Source organism: Diabrotica virgifera, chromosome 1 (genome assembly GCF_917563875.1).
Source record: "Diabrotica virgifera virgifera chromosome 1, PGI_DIABVI_V3a".
Lineage (NCBI taxonomy): Eukaryota > Metazoa > Arthropoda > Insecta > Coleoptera > Chrysomelidae > Diabrotica > Diabrotica virgifera.
The window spans coordinates 58,605,442-58,626,328 of record NC_065443.1 but is presented as its reverse complement, the minus strand read 5'-3'; the positions used below and the strand labels follow the sequence as shown (position 1 = coordinate 58,626,328).

At 39.0% G+C, this 20,887-nt stretch overlaps 1 protein-coding gene and 6 non-coding genes across 8 annotated transcripts in view; all 7 read left to right on the top strand.

The window, feature by feature from the left end:
* LOC114328744 (tyrosine-protein phosphatase non-receptor type 13-like) overlaps nt 1-20,887 on the top strand; it is a 1,179,517-nt gene that overhangs the window by 634,722 nt on the left and 523,908 nt on the right. The window lies entirely within an intron of this gene.
* On the top strand, nt 5,661-5,732 carry Trnaq-cug (transfer RNA glutamine (anticodon CUG)). Its single transcript has one exon. It is a non-coding gene; the product is annotated as a tRNA-Gln (tRNA).
* Trnaq-cug (transfer RNA glutamine (anticodon CUG)) lies at nt 7,998-8,069 on the top strand. The gene has a single exon. It is a non-coding gene; the product is annotated as a tRNA-Gln (tRNA).
* On the top strand, nt 8,155-8,226 carry Trnaq-uug (transfer RNA glutamine (anticodon UUG)). Its single transcript has one exon. It is a non-coding gene; the product is annotated as a tRNA-Gln (tRNA).
* Nucleotides 8,295-8,366, top strand: Trnaq-cug (transfer RNA glutamine (anticodon CUG)). The gene has a single exon. It is a non-coding gene; the product is annotated as a tRNA-Gln (tRNA).
* Nucleotides 8,590-8,661, top strand: Trnaq-uug (transfer RNA glutamine (anticodon UUG)). The gene has a single exon. It is a non-coding gene; the product is annotated as a tRNA-Gln (tRNA).
* On the top strand, nt 8,730-8,801 carry Trnaq-uug (transfer RNA glutamine (anticodon UUG)). Its single transcript has one exon. It is a non-coding gene; the product is annotated as a tRNA-Gln (tRNA).

Genomic DNA, 20,887 nt, shown 5'->3' with positions numbered 1-20,887 from the left:
AATAAATATTCCGTTCTCTTCGGATTTTATAGGACCGTCATTCATCGTCATAATCATCACTAGCTATTTTTTTTTTATTTTGTGTCATTTAGTAGTTGATGAAGAGCTTCGAATGTGATGTTGTTTCTCGCAACATACCTAGGGGTCGACAAGACCAGAATTCTTGTCTTGACAACAACTTCTTGTCTTGTCTTGAGAAAAAAATCAAGAAATCTAAAAAATCTTGTCTTGACGTTTTCTTGGCATCTTATAATCTTGTCATGGCTCAATAAATTTCAAGATCTAGAAATTTCTTGATTACCCGGTTGGGTGATTCCACGGCGAGCTTTTTATTGCGTTGCGAGCTAACACGGCTTTCACAGCCACTAGCGGGAGTCCCTGATCTGCATTTGTTTCCTGACGAACCCAAAATTGATGTGTAGTTGCATGCTTATATATTACCATAAACATGTTGTATGTTTCGCACATATTCTAAGCTTAGCTGTCCAGGATTTCATAAAAATTGCTGAGCCAAATCCCAAATCGAAACAGTTTAGACATCGAAAAGGATTTTGATTATGTGGAGGATGAGATCGTAGTAGAAAAACCTCAGGGCAAATGCAACTTAAACTTAACAGTGCTTGCGAGGCCATAAATTGTAAGATGACTATGCCAGAACTAGATGTGCCTACAAGATGGCATTCAACTTACGAGATGCTCACATGGGGCTTAATTGTAAAAAATGCTTAAAACTATATTTTGTGACAAAAACCAAAATCTAAATAATTGAAAAATGTTAGACAAGAATGGCTGTGATCAGTAAATTTTGTCAGTAGATTTCTGAGAAGGTTTGAAACACTTTCTTCAATTCTCGAAGGGGAAAAATATGGCACACTCCCATTGGTGGTAATTGGAGTAAATTTACTTTTGGACGAACTTTAGATATGCGCTTATGAACTTAATAATAAAATTGATAGAGACGCTACCGATGAGCAATTAATTTACTGCATTCAGGCTGCGAGAGATAAAATACTGAAACACTATAACAAAACTAATTGGATATACTGAAAAGTAGAGGCATTCTCCTCTTCATCTTGGGAAAAGCTTCTTTAAAAGGAACATCTAGGAACAAATATTTAAAGCTAACTACTTTAATAAATCCCAGAATGATCTATAGAATCCAATACCAGAGCCAGTACTTAGTCTGAAAAAAGAAGATAACGAATTTGATTTAGATATTACTTACCTATTTAAGAAAGCTGATAATGATAACCTACCATCTTGGAAGTATGAAATTGAAAAATACTTAAATGAGCCTAGGTCAGAAGATTCTGAGAATATACATACTTGATTGGTGGAGAAGAAACGAAAATATCTACCGGTCATTATCGAAAATGGCCAAGGATTTTCTCGGATCGCCAGCAACATCTGCACCTGCGGAAAGGCTATTTTCAAAAGCAACTTTAACAATAACAAAGCTAAGAAATCAGCTAGGCGTTGACTCCATAAGAAGTGTTATCTGCCTTAAGGCTATGGGTACATTATTCGCAAATATTTTACGTGTATCCCTACTTTTTCTGTCTTTACACGGCAAATTACGTGTAGTAAAATTCACACTGGTGTGGATATGTAAACATTACTAGAATGTCATTCTACTTGAAAATGTCATAATTAATTTAAAGAGATGGCTTTTGAATGTTCTTGGATAACTGTTATTTTTATAATTGCAAATTATTAATTCAGTTAATAAATGTGATAATTTTTTCACTAACTATGTTTTCAGTGATTGTAATAATTTATTTGTACAACAAAAACTAATAATCAATCGAGAAAAGAGGAAAAGTGTTAAAGTGATTTTTTAATAATATGTTGTTATTTTGGAACGCTTACAATTTTGAACATCTCTAACAACAAAATACTTGGATCACAGGATATATCAATCTGATGTATTCTCTGCTTGGATCTTCCACAAATAATACACAATAAATAACTTTTTATTAAGTTCACGTCTTAAATCAATTATTTATCAAATACACTATATATCAATAATATTTAATCAATTTCTCAAAATATTCCCGATGCAATGTCAAATATTTAAAATTGTCACTGATTGTCAGTGTCTGACTGACAATATATGCTGACAATATTATATTCGGTTGAGTGCGTTGTAAGACAAAGACAGATTTGGAAAATATTACCACGGCATTGTGTTCATTTTTTTCAAATCCTGAAAAAACCAATAAATATTTTTGAAAAATTTAAACGCAGAATGAAAGACTAAATTATTACCGAGGGCCGAAAGTCCCTTAGAATAAATAAAAAGTTTATTTTGAATGAGATATTTGAAATTAAAAATCACACTAAATTTTCTCTTAGTTTTTTCACCCCTGTAACTTATTAAAATAAACATTATAGAAGTTCTTAGGGACTTTCGGCCCTCGCTAATAACGTAATCTTTCATTCTGCGTTTAAATTTTTTAAAAATACTTATTAGTTTTCTCAGGATTTGAAAAAAATGAATCCCCATTTGAATAGCATTGCAGCCGAAAATACGTACCGATCCTCTTAAGTCATGGCTTATCAATTCCGATTTAAAAATGTGCTAAATTTGTTATTTGAAATAAAATCTAGTTTTTATTATTAGGTATTTAAAGATATTTCAAGATTTCTTGTTTTCTTGACAAGATATCTTGGTATTGACATAAAATTTCTTGTCTTGTCTTGAAATCTAAAACTACTTATTGTCTTGATTTCAGACAAGATCTTGAAATTTTCAACAAGTTGGCGAACCCTTTGAGCCTACTAGGTCAGTTCTCCACGTAACTTCACGTTCTGTGCAGTGGCGGCTCGTGATTTTGTACAATAGGGGAGGCGATAACTATAAAATATCTAGACAAATTTGCACTAGCAAAAAAATGCGCCAAAAAATGCAATTGATGGCCCCATTTGTTTTTGACTATTTTTTATTTACATTTCATAATATCATCATACATAATTCATAATTTCACAATACCATATCATTTTAAAAATAGTTAGTTTAATTATTGTAAAAGTGTAAAATTGTCTACCAATGTTTGTGTCGTTTATTTGTTAACAGTTCCATCTTTGTAAGAAGATATGCATGTAATTTTATTCTTATTTTGCTCATACCTTTGTTTTAATAAAATTGTATTGCACATCTGACAAAATGGGCAATTGTTTTACATTCTGACCGATAGATTCGATATATAAAGAGATTATTAAATATATATACAGTGTGTCACATTCAAGATGAAGAGAGCTCTATATTTCGGCTATCAAAATAAATACAGATTTGAAGTTTTGCACAGTCATACATGTTGAAGGTTCACATTTTTTAAGTTACTCAACTGAAATTTAAATTTTAATCGCGACCTATTGCGAATCCACAAACACGGCATATTTCCGATATTTTGCTTCGCGTTAGAGATATCGGAAAAAGGTATTTGAACAAGTTGTTCCAAATATAACTTTAACTCCACATACCAGATTTCATGACATAATTATCATTTTTAGTTTTTTTATTATTTGTAGTCAGGACCCTAAAATTGGTTGTCCCGAGATGAATGTAACGGAGGCTAGCGCTCGGTCTGCCTCCCTTGCTATATATCCGGGCAGCGTCTCCTTAAGCACTTAAGGAGACCGGGTCTCTTAAAGGCTACTGCGCGGAGCAAACGAAAACATTAGCAATTGAGGCTGGCCGGCTGTTAGCCCCGTTACTCTGTTACATGCATCTCGGGATAACTCATTTTAGGGTCCTGACTACAAATAATGAAAAAAACTGAGACCGCAATCATGCGTTCTAATGCTAATTCTCCGTGCGTATGGACATATCGTGATAGTGTGGAATTTACACTTTGTATAATAGTGAGAGTGCTTGTTGTTTTTCGCGATTCAAGATAAACAAAACAGTGTAGCGTGTGAAAAAAATATGGGGAGCCTAAGCTTCCCTTGCCTCCTCTGACCAGCCGCCACTGGTTTTTTGGTACGTTATCTACGTGGAACTGCTATTTAAATTTTGGTGAATGTAATTTAAATACCCTGTCCATTTAAATGTCCTTCAATATTTTACCTTGCCTATGCTGTTAGTGCCTTCTCGTCTCAGTTTTCTAATTTATTTCTAATAATCAACTTAATAATATGCTAGTATTTACCATTATCAGTAGTAATAACTCAAGGACATTGATAATTGTTCGAAAAAATTTTATAACAGATTTCGAAAGCTTGTTGCTTGGAAACAGACCGACGCCGTAGGCGGAGGTCTGTTGCCTGTAAGCAACAAGCTTGAGAAAGTTGTTAAAAAATTTTTGAGCATTTATCAATGTTCGAGGGTTATTCGGATAGAAAATTTTTTACTGTAAACAGTATTCTTTGGTATATTTGATTCGATAATTTCATTAATATTCTCATCAGTATTACAACCAAATCGTGACATTTTGAAATATTGAATATTTGAAATGTCAAAATCGAAATGAAACGAAATGTAGGTATCCATAGCTACATGATTGAGTGAAAACAGCCCATGGGATCTGTTTTCAGTATAATGTTGGTTTTATTGGTTGTATTCAATCAGATGACCACAAATAAATTGATTTCATTGGATTTCTAATTGAGCAAAAAATTTTCACTAGTAATACCACTAGAGGTCAAATTATTTCCGGAAATTTTCTAAAAATATTCATGATCAAAAAAAAATTTCCGGATATTAATTTGACTTCGCGTGGTATTCGGTAAGAAAATTCCACACCAAATTTGCATTTGAAAATCCAAAGCTGCATGAACAGATTAATAGCGCGCCATAGCTTTGTCAGCAATTATTTAGGCTTTCAAATTCGTAATTTCTACTCATTGTAGTTGCATGGGAATACCATTTCAAGATAGAAAATAGTATATTCTTCAATTTTACATAAGTTTTGAGTAACTACAAGTGATAGAAAATGAATCAAAACTAAATTATGTAAACAAATAAAAACCAGTCTGTCAAAAATGTTCTGTTATTGTAAACAACGTCAAAAAATTTCCACTATAATTCGCTGTTGGGTACCCCACGAGCAAAAAATTTCCGATAAAATACCTCCGTTGCCATGGTGATCTGTCAAAATAACGTATTTTGATTGGTTCAAAATTACAGGTGTGGAATTTTCATCGTAATTAAATTTTTGGTTTGAGGCATTTAAAAAGTTTTTAGAGCAATATTATCGTAATATAATAGAAGTAGGCAATTTGAGAGTGCTTTTCTATTTTTATCCTTTTCGGGAAGTCACATTCATTTTTGAAGACATGTGACAATAAATGCACAATCTTTTATTTTATGTATCTAGCCCCATTGAATTTCATCTAGTTTTACATATTTTGTTAAAATTTTGCCAAACATCTTAAAATTATATTAAGTTTCACCAAATGAATCTCAATTTAAATTCAAAAATATAATACAGTGGTACCTCGACATACCAGGGTAATTCGTTCCGTAACCTTGCTCGTATTTCAAAGCGATGTTCCCCATTGAAATTAACTGAAATGTTATTAATCCGTTCCAGTCCCAAAAAATATTTGTCAATGCTCGTGTATGTATATTTTAATAATACATAATATTACTCGTATATTAATGTACCATAATCAACACCTCCGCTATATCAGCGACGTTTATGATGTGAAAATTCAACGGTTCCATGGTGTAATGGTTAGCACTCTGGACTCTGAATCCAGCGATCCGAGTTCAAATCTCGGTGGGACCTGAACATTTTTATTTTATCAAGAATTAATTATATTGATTATTAAATGCTAAAAATATTACAATTCTTAAATCATGTGGCATCGGCGAAATATATTATACTTCAAAGATGTAATGTTCTCATTTGTTTAATGTTTATGTACGTGTTTATAGAGTGGCATATACACTACACTTATCAGCTTTGTTTCTATCTTGTCTTTAATCATTTTTTTTTTCGATTACCTTAGTATTTATTCTTTGCGTATGACCAAACCAGTTTACTTCTTTGTCTATTATTTCATCGGTAATTGTGAATCTTACTTTCATGATCTCTATGATTCTTATATTTGTCACCCTCTCTATCCTTGACTTGCCTGCTGTTTTTCTCCACAAATTGGTTTCTATTGTTTGCAGCATTTTCTTTAAAGGGTCGTACTTCTGAGCTATAAATGATTATTTTTTGTTTGTTGTTTACATTTTTACTCTAAATAGCTTTATTACTTTTCTTCCTTGAATATATTTTTTTTTCAAATGGCGTCATATACCTAATATTCCGTCACAATTCATTCACAGGTATTTATAATATCTAGAATTTTGTATTTTCATTCCATCCTACTAGTATGTATAAGGTTATATTGTGTCTTAATATAAGGTTATATTAAGTGTCATCACCGCAACTTCAAATAAATGTTACCAATTTATGCCAAAATGTCACCTTTGTTCGATCGCAGTTAGAGTGTAATCCGAACAAGTGTGCTTTATAAAAACGCTTTATATTCTACTTATACAAATTAAATGAAACAAGTTAGGGTATGTTTCTTTAAATGTAGGTACATTAATAGAAATCTTACAATATTATTTCTGGGAGCGTTCAAGTATTACGTAACGCGGTTTTTGTAGATTTTTGACCCCCTCCCCCCTACGTAACGCACCTTAATGGGGCGTTCACGTATTACGTAACCCCCCCCCCTCAACCTGCGTTACGTAATACTTGAAGGGCCCCTCTATACGCGTATATAATAAAATATGTATAGTGGCTGTAATTCCCGTGCACTGGGCTAAATGATTCTAAAAAGGAACATACCTACCGTCTAAATATTTCGTGTTGGTATTATGGGACGTCACGGGCTATGACGCGGATGACGTGCAACGGTAAGTATTTTGGACGGACTGTATACACTTTTTTCGTATTGTTTCACAAGCTTTCTTGACATATACTCCAGGTAACCATCCTTTTGTATTTTAATTACCTGGTGGTCTGCAGAACTGTGTATACAGGGCGCACTTATTAAGCGGCAGCCCAATATAACTGCATTTCTTCTTCCATGGGTCAAAAGTTTGCCTCATAAGTAGCAATCTTATGCTTAACAGATTTAACTATACAGTACAACCTGCCATATCCGGACCTGTCATATCCGGACCTCCCCATATCCGGACGGTTCTGCGCCGTCCGGATCTACCAAAGGCAGTTTTGCTCCTGCTGTTGGACAACGCACTAAAAGAAGAACTAAAACATGGCGAAATAATGTATTATAGAATCTATAAAACGTGTCTATCGACGAAAGTTATTGACGGCGTTGATAACTGGAATGTATGAAGGAGAAAACGTTTCAGAGACTATAAAAGAAGTAGTGTTTTTGATATCCGGATCGGTCTGTCGCCACATTGATCTGGATATGGCAGGTTTGACTGTATTTGTGTTCCGTTTTCTATAGCTCCCCATAGAGTCAGCGGGACACTGGCATATGCTTTCTTTAGGTATACCAATAGAAGGTGTAGTTCTTGATATCAGGCTATTCTTTTTTCTACAACCAGGGCGGTGAGAAAAAGTGATCTACTGTTGATTTTTCTGCTCTAAATCATGTCTGTTGTTCTGCTACTTTATCTTTGTACTAATTTTCGATCTTGTCTGGATTTTATGGATTTGATGTTTCCATACACTTTACTTAGTGTATACTCATTCGTGTATAGAATACAATATACAATCTTGAAAAGATGCAGGTGCGTATAATATACGCATTCCTAAACACACAGTGAAATTCAGACAAGAATAATATGAAATTACATGCAGGAATCAATTATTTGATTTCAAAAATTTTCCACAGTTTATGGCGAAAAATTATTCGTTGTCTTCTGATTACGAATTCAGCGGTTCCATGGTGTAATGGTTAGCACTCTGGACTTTGAATGCAGCGATCCGAGTTCAAATCTCGGTGGGATCTCATACAAATTTTCTTGTATCAAACGTTATCTGTAAGGCGAAATTCCCAGGTATATTATTATTTGCATCGGTTCCATGGTGTAATGGTTAGCACTCTGGACTCTGAATCCAGCGATCCGAGTTCAAATCTCGGTGGGACCTGAATTATTTATATGTTTTTTTTAAATCGCTTCATATTAAAATGGTTAATATACATGCATATAAAATCCACTGCAGTACGAATAAAGGTTCCATGGTGTAATGGTTAGCACTCTGGACTTTGAATCCAGCGATCCGAGTTCAAATCTCGGTGGGACCTCATAAAAATTTTCTTGTATCAAAGGTTACCTGTGAAACGAAATTCTCCGGTATATTATAATTTCCATCGGTTCCATGGTGTAATGGTTAGCACTCTGGACTCTGAATCCAGCGATCCGAGTTCAAATCTCGGTGGGACCTGAATTATTTATATGTTTTTTAAATCGTTTCATATTAAAATGGTTAATATACATACATAAAAAATCCACTGCAGTACAAATAAAGGTTCCATGGTGTAATGGTTTGCACTCTGGACTTTGAATCCAGCGATCTGAGTTCAAATCTCGGTGGGACCTCATAAAAATTTTCTTGTATCAAACTATACCTGCGAAACGAAATTCTCACCTTTATTATTATTTCCATCGGTTCCATGGTGTAATGGTTAGCACTCTGGACTTTGAATCCAGCGATCCGAGTTCAAATCTCGGTGGGACCTCATAAAAATTTTCTTGTATCAAACTATACCTGCGAAACGAAATTCTCACCTTTATTATTATTTCCATCGGTTCCATGGTGTAATGGTTAGCACTCTGGACTTTGAATCCAGCGATCCGAGTTCAAATCTCGGTGGGACCTCAAACATTTTACTTTTTTGATAGCTTGTATAAAGATTTGAAGTCTACGTACAAGAATAACACAGGCCAACGAAAAAAAAAACATTTAAAAACTTTTCTTATAAATTTATGTGAATCCTATGTAATTTTTGGCGCTAAAAAAGAATCTGAAATTAGATTTTAGGTATCACCCACAGTTTTTCCACAATATGACACTGGCTTATTCTACAATATAATAATTTGAAAAACACAAAATACCGGAATACATTAAAATGATACATTATTAGAATAATACCTTTTATCTAATTTTTATCTTCTCATAGTATAGGTCTGTACAAGCATTTCAGGGGTCAATGTTTTTGTATTTTCTTTCTATTTTTTTTTTGTAAAACTTCTCAAGTAGCTTTTTCACCTATGCGAGGCACTCTGTTGTTCCCGATGAAGTGACCAACAGTAATCACCCATCATGTTGGTGTTCCAACATCTCTGGTATGGTTGCTCCATCACGTTGATATCCTGGTGGAAGCGTTCGCCTCGTTCTTCACTGACTGCACCCAGATTTTCTGGAAAATGATCAAGATGGTTATGCAAAAGGTGGATTTTGAGGCTGATTTGACATCCCAAATCTTAAATCTTATCTAAAATCTTAAAAAACTTATCTAATAAATTAGCTTCTATAAGCTAGTAGTTAGGGTCTTTCACATTACCTAAAAACTTGGTTACAACTTTTTTGAATCCAATCCAAGCTTCTTTTTCCTTAGTAGTAATTTTGGTTTCAAAGGTACTTATGCAATTTTAAATGTTAAATTGTGAAAGAATGGTGGGTGATACAGCATTTTTAATATGATTTTCGGACTCAGCACACCAAAATACATAAGATAGAGGTAATTTTATCAAAAAAGTTTTTTCATCGTTGGCCTGTGTAATTAATGAGCCTTTTAAAAGCATTTTATAAATGGAGATCATCATCATCATCATCGTCATCATCATGCAACCTCTTCTGTCCACTGCTGGACATATGTCTCTCCCATTTTTCGCCACTCTCCACGGTTCTGTGCGTCTTGTTTCCATTTCTTGGATATTAGTTTAATGTCGTCTATACAGCGTATTGGTGGTCGTCCTCTGCTGCGTTTGTCTTCTCCTGGGCGCCATTTAATTAGTTTTCTGATCCAACTTGAGTCTTTTAGTCTCGCTATGTGACCTGCCCAATTCCATTTCAGCTTAGCTATACGTTCGACGGCATCAGCGATACTTGTTTTTTTCCTTAGTTCTTGGTTCCTTATTTTGTCTTTTTTTGTCACGCAGAGAATCAATCTTCCGATGCTCCTTTGTGCCACTCGTTTTTAGGGCTGTTTTTTTGTGAGAGTGAGAGTTTCTGCTCCATATACCATAATAGGAAGAACGCATCGGTCAAATGTCTTCCGTTTCATAGCTATCGGGATGTTGCTCTTAAAGATGTCTCTTTGTGAACCATACGCTGCCCAAGCAAGTGTTATTCGGCGTTGAAATTCACAGGTCTGATCCTTGCTTATTCTGATTTCATGACCGAGATATATGATATATTATGTACTTTTCTGTCAATGCTACCACTTAATTTTTGATGGTTAGGTGTTGGCTGGGAACTAAATTTGTCATAAATTTAGTCTTACTGATGTTCATTTTTAGGTACATTGTTGAAGATACGTTTTCTAATTCTTGTAGCATTTGTTGTGCTTCACCCAGATCTTCGGTAATAAGTACTATATCGTCGGCAAAACGCAGATGATTGAGCATTTCCCCATCTATTTTTATTCCTCTATTTTCCCACTTTAGCATTTTAAAGGCGTATTCGAGGAATAATTTAGGCGAGAGAGTGTCGCCCTGTCTCACACCTCGCTTGATATGCATTTCTCTGGTGGTATCATGTAGTTTTACACGCATTGTGGCGTTTTGGTACAATGTTTGTACTAGCTTTGTAAACCGGTAGTCTAAATAAATGGATATATTTTTAAAAGACTAAGTTTTCACTCTAATGGCATATAACATATCCCACCAGAATGAAAACAATGGGAACCTTCTCTGGTTACACCTCCGAGGCTTCTACAATTTGCAAGCCATACGGATGCTGAGACTAAGGAAGATGAGGGAATTCTACAATTTACAATTCACGTCACATCTGCTCAGCGCGGTAAAGTTCCAACGAGACTGGTTCCCTTCATACTCCACACAGAGTAAATGTAAATCAAAAATGAATAACCACTTTCAATTTCGTTGCAAAACGAAAATACAGCCGAACCATATTCCAGTCCAATCAGAGAGTGCTGCAAGCACCTCTACCGGTTTCGAAACTTATTAGTCTCTCATCAGGAGGCACATATGCTGCTCTCCCTGATCCAACCAAAACAAACCCCAGCGTGCAGTCCCGAATTGCAACGAACGAAATGGCATAGATGCCCTAGCGGCAACTGCTAGCAAAAGACTAAGTTTTCACTCTAATGGCATATAACATATCCCACCAGAATGAAAACAATGGGAACCTTCTCTGGTTACACCTCCGAGGCTTCTACAATTTGCAAGCCATACGGATGCTGAGACTAAGGAAGATGAGGGAATTCTACAATTTACAATTCACGTCACATCTGCTCAGCGCGGTAAAGTTCCAACGAGACTGGTTCCCTTCATACTCCACACAGAGTAAATGTAAATCAAAAATGAATAACCACTTTCAATTTCGTTGCAAAACGAAAATACAGCCGAACCATATTCCAGTCCAATCAGAGAGTGCTGCAAGCACCTCTACCGGTTTCGAAACTTATTAGTCTCTCATCAGGAGGCACATATGCTGCTCTCCCTGATCCAACCAAAACAAACCCCAGCGTGCAGTCCCGAATTGCAACGAACGAAATGGCATAGATGCCCTAGCGGCAACTGCTAGCAAAAGACTAAGTTTTCACTCTAATGGCATATAACATATCCCACCAGAATGAAAACAATGGGAACCTTCTCTGGTTACACCTCCGAGGCTTCTACAATTTGCAAGCCATACGGATGCTGAGACTAAGGAAGATGAGGGAATTCTACAATTTACAATTCACGTCACATCTGCTCAGCGCGGTAAAGTTCCAACGAGACTGGTTCCCTTCATACTCCACACAGAGTAAATGTAAATCAAAAATGAATAACCACTTTCAATTTCGTTGCAAAACGAAAATACAGCCGAACCATATTCCAGTCCAATCAGAGAGTGCTGCAAGCACCTCTACCGGTTTCGAAACTTATTAGTCTCTCATCAGGAGGCACATATGCTGCTCTCCCTGATCCAACCAAAACAAACCCCAGCGTGCAGTCCCGAATTGCAACGAACGAAATGGCATAGATGCCCTAGCGGCAACTGCTAGCAAAAGACTAAGTTTTCACTCTAATGGCATATAACATATCCCACCAGAATGAAAACAATGGGAACCTTCTCTGGTTACACCTCCGAGGCTTCTACAATTTGCAAGCCATACGGATGCTGAGACTAAGGAAGATGAGGGAATTCTACAATTTACAATTCACGTCACATCTGCTCAGCGCGGTAAAGTTCCAACGAGACTGGTTCCCTTCATACTCCACACAGAGTAAATGTAAATCAAAAATGAATAACCACTTTCAATTTCGTTGCAAAACGAAAATACAGCCGAACCATATTCCAGTCCAATCAGAGAGTGCTGCAAGCACCTCTACCGGTTTCGAAACTTATTAGTCTCTCATCAGGAGGCACATATGCTGCTCTCCCTGATCCAACCAAAACAAACCCCAGCGTGCAGTCCCGAATTGCAACGAACGAAATGGCATAGATGCCCTAGCGGCAACTGCTAGCAAAAGACTAAGTTTTCACTCTAATGGCATATAACATATCCCACCAGAATGAAAACAATGGGAACCTTCTCTGGTTACACCTCCGAGGCTTCTACAATTTGCAAGCCATACGGATGCTGAGACTAAGGAAGATGAGGGAATTCTACAATTTACAATTCACGTCACATCTGCTCAGCGCGGTAAAGTTCCAACGAGACTGGTTCCCTTCATACTCCACACAGAGTAAATGTAAATCAAAAATGAATAACCACTTTCAATTTCGTTGCAAAACGAAAATACAGCCGAACCATATTCCAGTCCAATCAGAGAGTGCTGCAAGCACCTCTACCGGTTTCGAAACTTATTAGTCTCTCATCAGGAGGCACATATGCTGCTCTCCCTGATCCAACCAAAACAAACCCCAGCGTGCAGTCCCGAATTGCAACGAACGAAATGGCATAGATGCCCTAGCGGCAACTGCTAGCAAAAGACTAAGTTTTCACTCTAATGGCATATAACATATCCCACCAGAATGAAAACAATGGGAACCTTCTCTGGTTACACCTCCGAGGCTTCTACAATTTGCAAGCCATACGGATGCTGAGACTAAGGAAGATGAGGGAATTCTACAATTTACAATTCACGTCACATCTGCTCAGCGCGGTAAAGTTCCAACGAGACTGGTTCCCTTCATACTCCACACAGAGTAAATGTAAATCAAAAATGAATAACCACTTTCAATTTCGTTGCAAAACGAAAATACAGCCGAACCATATTCCAGTCCAATCAGAGAGTGCTGCAAGCACCTCTACCGGTTTCGAAACTTATTAGTCTCTCATCAGGAGGCACATATGCTGCTCTCCCTGATCCAACCAAAACAAACCCCAGCGTGCAGTCCCGAATTGCAACGAACGAAATGGCATAGATGCCCTAGCGGCAACTGCTAGCAAAAGACTAAGTTTTCACTCTAATGGCATATAACATATCCCACCAGAATGAAAACAATGGGAACCTTCTCTGGTTACACCTCCGAGGCTTCTACAATTTGCAAGCCATACGGATGCTGAGACTAAGGAAGATGAGGGAATTCTACAATTTACAATTCACGTCACATCTGCTCAGCGCGGTAAAGTTCCAACGAGACTGGTTCCCTTCATACTCCACACAGAGTAAATGTAAATCAAAAATGAATAACCACTTTCAATTTCGTTGCAAAACGAAAATACAGCCGAACCATATTCCAGTCCAATCAGAGAGTGCTGCAAGCACCTCTACCGGTTTCGAAACTTATTAGTCTCTCATCAGGAGGCACATATGCTGCTCTCCCTGATCCAACCAAAACAAACCCCAGCGTGCAGTCCCGAATTGCAACGAACGAAATGGCATAGATGCCCTAGCGGCAACTGCTAGCAAAAGACTAAGTTTTCACTCTAATGGCATATAACATATCCCACCAGAATGAAAACAATGGGAACCTTCTCTGGTTACACCTCCGAGGCTTCTACAATTTGCAAGCCATACGGATGCTGAGACTAAGGAAGATGAGGGAATTCTACAATTTACAATTCACGTCACATCTGCTCAGCGCGGTAAAGTTCCAACGAGACTGGTTCCCTTCATACTCCACACAGAGTAAATGTAAATCAAAAATGAATAACCACTTTCAATTTCGTTGCAAAACGAAAATACAGCCGAACCATATTCCAGTCCAATCAGAGAGTGCTGCAAGCACCTCTACCGGTTTCGAAACTTATTAGTCTCTCATCAGGAGGCACATATGCTGCTCTCCCTGATCCAACCAAAACAAACCCCAGCGTGCAGTCCCGAATTGCAACGAACGAAATGGCATAGATGCCCTAGCGGCAACTGCTAGCAAAAGACTAAGTTTTCACTCTAATGGCATATAACATATCCCACCAGAATGAAAACAATGGGAACCTTCTCTGGTTACACCTCCGAGGCTTCTACAATTTGCAAGCCATACGGATGCTGAGACTAAGGAAGATGAGGGAATTCTACAATTTACAATTCACGTCACATCTGCTCAGCGCGGTAAAGTTCCAACGAGACTGGTTCCCTTCATACTCCACACAGAGTAAATGTAAATCAAAAATGAATAACCACTTTCAATTTCGTTGCAAAACGAAAATACAGCCGAACCATATTCCAGTCCAATCAGAGAGTGCTGCAAGCACCTCTACCGGTTTCGAAACTTATTAGTCTCTCATCAGGAGGCACATATGCTGCTCTCCCTGATCCAACCAAAACAAACCCCAGCGTGCAGTCCCGAATTGCAACGAACGAAATGGCATAGATGCCCTAGCGGCAACTGCTAGCAAAAGACTAAGTTTTCACTCTAATGGCATATAACATATCCCACCAGAATGAAAACAATGGGAACCTTCTCTGGTTACACCTCCGAGGCTTCTACAATTTGCAAGCCATACGGATGCTGAGACTAAGGAAGATGAGGGAATTCTACAATTTACAATTCACGTCACATCTGCTCAGCGCGGTAAAGTTCCAACGAGACTGGTTCCCTTCATACTCCACACAGAGTAAATGTAAATCAAAAATGAATAACCACTTTCAATTTCGTTGCAAAACGAAAATACAGCCGAACCATATTCCAGTCCAATCAGAGAGTGCTGCAAGCACCTCTACCGGTTTCGAAACTTATTAGTCTCTCATCAGGAGGCACATATGCTGCTCTCCCTGATCCAACCAAAACAAACCCCAGCGTGCAGTCCCGAATTGCAACGAACGAAATGGCATAGATGCCCTAGCGGCAACTGCTAGCAAAAGACTAAGTTTTCACTCTAATGGCATATAACATATCCCACCAGAATGAAAACAATGGGAACCTTCTCTGGTTACACCTCCGAGGCTTCTACAATTTGCAAGCCATACGGATGCTGAGACTAAGGAAGATGAGGGAATTCTACAATTTACAATTCACGTCACATCTGCTCAGCGCGGTAAAGTTCCAACGAGACTGGTTCCCTTCATACTCCACACAGAGTAAATGTAAATCAAAAATGAATAACCACTTTCAATTTCGTTGCAAAACGAAAATACAGCCGAACCATATTCCAGTCCAATCAGAGAGTGCTGCAAGCACCTCTACCGGTTTCGAAACTTATTAGTCTCTCATCAGGAGGCACATATGCTGCTCTCCCTGATCCAACCAAAACAAACCCCAGCGTGCAGTCCCGAATTGCAACGAACGAAATGGCATAGATGCCCTAGCGGCAACTGCTAGCAAAAGACTAAGTTTTCACTCTAATGGCATATAACATATCCCACCAGAATGAAAACAATGGGAACCTTCTCTGGTTACACCTCCGAGGCTTCTACAATTTGCAAGCCATACGGATGCTGAGACTAAGGAAGATGAGGGAATTCTACAATTTACAATTCACGTCACATCTGCTCAGCGCGGTAAAGTTCCAACGAGACTGGTTCCCTTCATACTCCACACAGAGTAAATGTAAATCAAAAATGAATAACCACTTTCAATTTCGTTGCAAAACGAAAATACAGCCGAACCATATTCCAGTCCAATCAGAGAGTGCTGCAAGCACCTCTACCGGTTTCGAAACTTATTAGTCTCTCATCAGGAGGCACATATGCTGCTCTCCCTGATCCAACCAAAACAAACCCCAGCGTGCAGTCCCGAATTGCAACGAACGAAATGGCATAGATGCCCTAGCGGCAACTGCTAGCAAAAGACTAAGTTTTCACTCTAATGGCATATAACATATCCCACCAGAATGAAAACAATGGGAACCTTCTCTGGTTACACCTCCGAGGCTTCTACAATTTGCAAGCCATACGGATGCTGAGACTAAGGAAGATGAGGGAATTCTACAATTTACAATTCACGTCACATCTGCTCAGCGCGGTAAAGTTCCAACGAGACTGGTTCCCTTCATACTCCACACAGAGTAAATGTAAATCAAAAATGAATAACCACTTTCAATTTCGTTGCAAAACGAAAATACAGCCGAACCATATTCCAGTCCAATCAGAGAGTGCTGCAAGCACCTCTACCGGTTTCGAAACTTATTAGTCTCTCATCAGGAGGCACATATGCTGCTCTCCCTGATCCAACCAAAACAAACCCCAGCGTGCAGTCCCGAATTGCAACGAACGAAATGGCATAGATGCCCTAGCGGCAACTGCTAGCAAAAGACTAAGTTTTCACTCTAATGGCATATAACATATCCCACCAGAATGAAAACAATGGGAACCTTCTCTGGTTACACCTCCGAGGCTTCTACAATTTGCAAGCCATACGGATGCTGAGACTAAGGAAGATGAGGGAATTCTACAATTTACAATTCACGTCACATCTGCTCAGCGCGGTAAAGTTCCAACGAGACTGGTTCCCTTCATACTCCACACAGAGTAAATGTAAATCAAAAATGAATAACCACTTTCAATTTCGTTGCAAAACGAAAATACAGCCGAACCATATTCCAGTCCAATCAGAGAGTGCTGCAAGCACCTCTACCGGTTTCGAAACTTATTAGTCTCTCATCAGGAGGCACATATGCTGCTCTCCCTGATCCAACCAAAACAAACCCCAGCGTGCAGTCCCGAATTGCAACGAACGAAATGGCATAGATGCCCTAGCGGCAACTGCTAGCAAAAGACTAAGTTTTCACTCTAATGGCATATAACATATCCCACCAGAATGAAAACAATGGGAACCTTCTCTGGTTACACCTCCGAGGCTTCTACAATTTGCAAGCCATACGGATGCTGAGACTAAGGAAGATGAGGGAATTCTACAATTTACAATTCACGTCACATCTGCTCAGCGCGGTAAAGTTCCAACGAGACTGGTTCCCTTCATACTCCACACAGAGTAAATGTAAATCAAAAATGAATAACCACTTTCAATTTCGTTGCAAAACGAAAATACAGCCGAACCATATTCCAGTCCAATCAGAGAGTGCTGCAAGCACCTCTACCGGTTTCGAAACTTATTAGTCTCTCATCAGGAGGCACATATGCTGCTCTCCCTGATCCAACCAAAACAAACCCCAGCGTGCAGTCCCGAATTGCAACGAACGAAATGGCATAGATGCCCTAGCGGCAACTGCTAGCAAAAGACTAAGTTTTCACTCTAATGGCATATAACATATCCCACCAGAATGAAAACAATGGGAACCTTCTCTGGTTACACCTCCGAGGCTTCTACAATTTGCAAGCCATACGGATGCTGAGACTAAGGAAGATGAGGGAATTCTACAATTTACAATTCACGTCACATCTGCTCAGCGCGGTAAAGTTCCAACGAGACTGGTTCCCTTCATACTCCACACAGAGTAAATGTAAATCAAAAATGAATAACCACTTTCAATTTCGTTGCAAAACGAAAATACAGCCGAACCATATTCCAGTCCAATCAGAGAGTGCTGCAAGCACCTCTACCGGTTTCGAAACTTATTAGTCTCTCATCAGGAGGCACATATGCTGCTCTCCCTGATCCAACCAAAACAAACCCCAGCGTGCAGTCCCGAATTGCAACGAACGAAATGGCATAGATGCCCTAGCGGCAACTGCTAGCAAAAGACTAAGTTTTCACTCTAATGGCATATAACATATCCCACCAGAATGAAAACAATGGGAACCTTCTCTGGTTACACCTCCGAGGCTTCTACAATTTGCAGATGTGACGTGAATTGTAAATTGTAGAATTCCCTCATCTTCCTTAGTCTCAGCATCCGTATGGCTTGCAAATTGTAGAAGCCTCGGAGGTGTAACCAGAGAAGGTTCCCATTGTTTTCATTCTGGTGGGATATGTTATATGCCATTAGAGTGAAAACTTAGTCTTTTGCTAGCAGTTGCCGCTAGGGCATCTATGCCATTTCGTTCGTTGCAATTCGGGACTGCACGCTGGGGTTTGTTTTGGTTGGATCAGGGAGAGCAGCATATGTGCCTCCTGATGAGAGACTAATAAGTTTCGAAACCGGTAGAGGTGCTTGCAGCACTCTCTGATTGGACTGGAATATGGTTCGGCTGTATTTTCGTTTTGCAACGAAATTGAAAGTGGTTATTCATTTTTGATTTACATTTACTCTGTGTGGAGTATGAAGGGAACCAGTCTCGTTGGAACTTTGCCGCGCTGAGCAGATGTGACGTGAATTGTAAATTGTAGAATTCCCTCATCTTCCTTAGTCTCAGCATCCGTATGGCTTGCAAATTGTAGAAGCCTCGGAGGTGTAACCAGAGAAGGTTCCCATTGTTTTCATTCTGGTGGGATATGTTATATGCCATTAGAGTGAAAACTTAGTCTTTTGCTAGCAGTTGCCGCTAGGGCATCTATGCCATTTCGTTCGTTGCAATTCGGGACTGCACGCTGGGGTTTGTTTTGGTTGGATCAGGGAGAGCAGCATATGTGCCTCCTGATGAGAGACTAATAAGTTTCGAAACCGGTAGAGGTGCTTGCAGCACTCTCTGATTGGACTGGAATATGGTTCGGCTGTATTTTCGTTTTGCAACGAAATTGAAAGTGGTTATTCATTTTTGATTTACATTTACTCTGTGTGGAGTATGAAGGGAACCAGTCTCGTTGGAACTTTACCGCGCTGAGCAGATGTGACGTGAATTGTAAATTGTAGAATTCCCTCATCTTCCTTAGTCTCAGCATCCGTATGGCTTGCAAATTGTAGAAGCCTCGGAGGTGTAACCAGAGAAGGTTCCCATTGTTTTCATTCTGGTGGGATATGTTATATGCCATTAGAGTGAAAACTTAGTCTTTTGCTAGCAGTTGCCGCTAGGGCATCTATGCCATTTCGTTCGTTGCAATTCGGGACTGCACGCTGGGGTTTGTTTTGGTTGGATCAGGGAGAGCAGCATATGTGCCTCCTGATGAGAGACTAATAAGTTTCGAAACCGGTAGAGGTGCTTGCAGCACTCTCTGATTGGACTGGAATATGGTTCGGCTGTATTTTCGTTTTGCAACGAAATTGAAAATGGTTATTCATTTTTGATTTACATTTACTCTGTGTGGAGTATGAAGGGAACCAGTCTCGTTGGAACTTTACCGCGCTGAGCAGATGTGACGTGAATTGTAAATTGTAGAATTCCCTCATCTTCCTTAGTCTCAGCATCCGTATGGCTTGCAAATTGTAGAAGCCTCGGAGGTGTAACCAGAGAAGGTTCCCATTGTTTTCATTCTGGTGGGATATGTTATATGCCATTAGAGTGAAAACTTAGTCTTTTGCTAGCAGTTGCCGCTAGGGCATCTATGCCATTTCGTTCGTTGCAATTCGGGACTGCACGCTGGGGTTTGTTTTGGTTGGATCAGGGAGAGCAGCATATGTGCCTCCTGATGAGAGACTAATAAGTTTCGAAACCGGTAGAGGTGCTTGCAGCACTCTCTGATTGGACTGGAATATGGTTCGGCTGTATTTTCGTTTTGCAACGAAATTGAAAGTGGTTATTCATTTTTGATTTACATTTACTCTGTGTGGAGTATGAAGGGAACCAGTCTCGTTGGAACTTTACCGCGCTGAGCAGATGTGACGTGAATTGTAAATTGTAGAATTCCCTCATCTTCCTTAGTCTCAGCATCCGTATGGCTTGCAAATTGTAGAAGCCTCGGAGGTGTAACCAGAGAAGGTTCCCATTGTTTTCATTCTGGTGGGATATGTTATATGCCATTAGAGTGAAAACTTAGTCTTTTGCTAGCAGTTGCCGCTAGGGCATCTATGCCATTTCGTTCGTTGCAATTCGGGACTGCACGCTGGGGTTTGTTTTGGTTGGATCAGGGAGAGCAGCATATGTGCCTCCTGATGAGAGACTAATAAGTTTCGAAACCGGTAGAGGTGCTTGCAGCACTCTCTGATTGGACTGGAATATGGTTCGGCTGTATTTTCGTTTTGCAACGAAATTGAAAGTGGTTATTCATTTTTGATTTACATTTACTCTGTGTGGAGTATGAAGGGAACCAGTCTCGTTGGAACTTTACCGCGCTGAGCAGATGTGACGTGAATTGTAAATTGTAGAATTCCCTCATCTTCCTTAGTCTCAGCATCCGTATGGCTTGCAAATTGTAGAAGCCTCGGAGGTGTAACCAGAGAAGGTTCCCATTGTTTTCATTCTGGTGGGATATGTTATATGCCATTAGAGTGAAAACTTAGTCTTTTGCTAGCAGTTGCCGCTAGGGCATCTATGCCATTTCGTTCGTTGCAATTCGGGACTGCACGCTGGGGTTTGTTTTGGTTGGATCAGGGAGAGCAGCATATGTGCCTCCTGATGAGAGACTAATAAGTT